Raw genomic sequence first — 2,921 nt, forward strand, 5'->3', positions numbered from 1 at the left:
GGAACCTTCACCAACTTGTTCCAGGACAAGAAGTGTGGATACCAGATCTAGGATCAGGTGGAGCTGTGGTGAGCAGACACACAACCCCTCGCTCATACATGGTTGAAGGACCTCATGGAACAGTAAGGAGAAATCGACGTCACCTTGTTGCCATGAAGACTTTACCCGAACAGAGCCAGAGCGACACAGAGCAACTGGTTTCAGGTTGTGCTCCAGAACAACAACCACCAGAGTCGCTGATCCCGAACTCATCTGAACTGACATCTACCCCTAGAACCAGGTCTGGGAGAGCTGTTATAAAACCAACCAGACTGGACTTATAGTTTGTTTGAATATGAAACATTTTCAGGGATGTTGGAAAAAAAGAATGTTTTGTAGTTGTGTTTTTTTTAATAACTACTTTATATAGAAACACTCTTCAAGCTTAATGCAGAGTTATTTGTGAGGGTTGTTAAACAATGATAGTCTAATGATTGTTTGTTCTATTTCAAAAAGGGGAGATGTGGTGTTATGCCATTGGTTAAACATGATTCTGTTAAAGAACTACAGGGTCGCATGGTCATGACGTCACAGGGTGTGAGGGCAGCGGGGAAGCGTGGCTAGACCGGTAGACACATGTTGAAGGCTGTCTAACGAAGGTTCGAATAAAGCGCCCTAACAAGCAAACAGTTGGACCCTTATTTGCTCCCTTCAGTTCAAATAACACGACACATGGAATAAACTGTTTAGAAACCCGTCTTTTTCTAATGACTGAATGAAGCTGAAAGAGGAACATAGATCAGAAATGAAGAGGTTCTTTGAAGCCACACGAGTCAGTACTTCTAAGGGAGCCAAGCTAAAAGAACGGAATCTGTTATTAGAGCTGAACTTCCATCTCTGGATGGTTGGAGATCCTAACCCTTGAGCTATCCCATGGGGTCAAGATGACCATTGACGTGTTCTCCATACCATGACAAAGGTGGATAAAGGTGGAGAGGATTTCATATAATCCATGGACACCAGTGAAGATCACAAATCATTGAAGAAAAAAGTTCAACGCACCGTTTTGTGGGGTCTAGATGACCCAACTCCTAATGTTAAAGTGCTTAGGATAGCACAAGGGCTAAAGGAGGACCAGATCTTTATTCTGGGTCAGTTCAGACTTTATCATTCCTATTTATCAGGATTGTTTTCAGCTTGAGACCCAATAAAAACAAACTAAACACCAAACTAGAGTTCCATGTGAGGGAAATTCTAGCTGTGATTTGATTTCTGTCTTTGTGGAGTTTTCCTACAATAAAGCTGAGTGTCTGCATCAGCTCCTCCATCATCCTGGACTGGAGATGGTCTTCTGTTGAAGGCTGTCCTGAATTGTTTTCCACCATCATCATCATCATCTCCTGCTCTGATCAATTTATTAACTTCTCTGGAGAAACGGTTTGGTTCCACATGATGTTCCAACTGCAAAAAAATATTTTCCTATAACTTATCAAATGACCGACCAAAGAAACCTTATTTTCCTCACATTTACAAAGAAAAGAGATTCTACAGATTTGGAGCAGCGACTACATGAAAGAATAAACAACTTTAGATTTTCCATCAAAACTGTTTTTTTTTTGCTTGAGAAATGAGTTTAATTAAACCACAAATGTCAAAGTCCAGGACCAGAGGGTTGGTATCCTGCATGTTTTCCACCTAACCTGCCATTGAAGGTCCTTACTGGCAAAACACACCTGATCCAGGTGATCAGCAGCAGATGAGGCAGGATTTCTAAAAAAAAAAAAAAACCCAGCAGAGTGCCAGAAGTCCAACACAAATGATTGAGTCATTCTATCAATCAGTCTACATTGGTTAGACTCCTGATCCGAACAGGTTGCTGTGACCCGGATTAGAACTGGGGTTCCTGCGGCCACAACGCAGAGTACTGACCTCTGTACAATCACAGCCCTGTACCTGAAGTACACAAAGATCTGCTCTCTGTTGTTGGAACACAGTAGAACTTCAGGAACAGTAGAACTGCTACGTTTGTTCTCTTCATCTACAAACAGTAGAAACAGATCTTCACAGCAGGAACCACTGTGGACTTTATTCACGGTGCTTTAGTCCAATCAGATCAGAGACGTTTGGATTCTCTGTTTACTTAGCATTAGCCTAACAGTGACATATGTGCAGAAACAACAGGTTTCCTTCATCGTCACCATCTGACCACACAGAGAAAACCATAGAGACCAACGATCATGAAAGAGTCAAACAAGACATGAAGCTTCAACATGGACACTCATCCATAGCAGCTGGATTCCAGTGAGTCTGAAAGGACAACAAAGAAATGGATCCTGTATGTCAGATGATTGACTGTGTTCCATGTCAGGAAGTTCCTGACTGCTAGTTTACTTCCAGGAACCACAGAAGAATGAATGATTAGAAGAATGGAGAACTCCTTTGATGATCTTTTCATCGAACCATCATTTAATTCCAACCATGAAGGGACTCGAACCCTCAACCTTCTGATCCGGACTCAGACGCCTTGTCCATTAGGCCACATGGTCTGGAAGAAGCCCCAGTTCCAGCTGACAGAAGTCTGGTTCTGATCCATCAGATCTCACTAGCAACAGAACCAAACCTTCACGTGTTGCAGCAACAGTTTCCATGTTTGGGAGGATCTTCTGAAGAACAGCTCAGTTCCAGATCACATCATGATGTTTGATGTTTTCTTCATTCCAGGAAATCATCTCTGTCTCCTTTGATCTGTGCTGAGTCAGCACTTTTAGTTATTTTCCTTTAAACTTTAGTTCCATCATTTAGAATCAACGATTTATTAATACTTGATAATAAATAATACAGAGTAAATGTATTTCTCATCCAGCAGTGATTGTGGTGTTTATAAGTCTTTTATTTTGAAATTCTGCCAGGATGATCATCATGGTGGGATTTCTGAATCCAAA

General features: G+C 41.6%; 1 non-coding gene across 1 annotated transcript; it reads right to left on the reverse strand.

The window, feature by feature from the left end:
- Positions 1–2,452: 2,452 nt before the first annotated feature.
- Positions 2,453–2,525, reverse strand: trnar-ccg. The gene has a single exon. It is a non-coding gene; the product is annotated as a tRNA-Arg (tRNA).
- Positions 2,526–2,921: the final 396 nt, after the last annotated feature.

The sequence above is a fragment of the Oryzias latipes genome, chromosome 2 (genome assembly GCF_002234675.1).
Source record: "Oryzias latipes chromosome 2, ASM223467v1".
NCBI lineage: Eukaryota > Metazoa > Chordata > Actinopteri > Beloniformes > Adrianichthyidae > Oryzias > Oryzias latipes.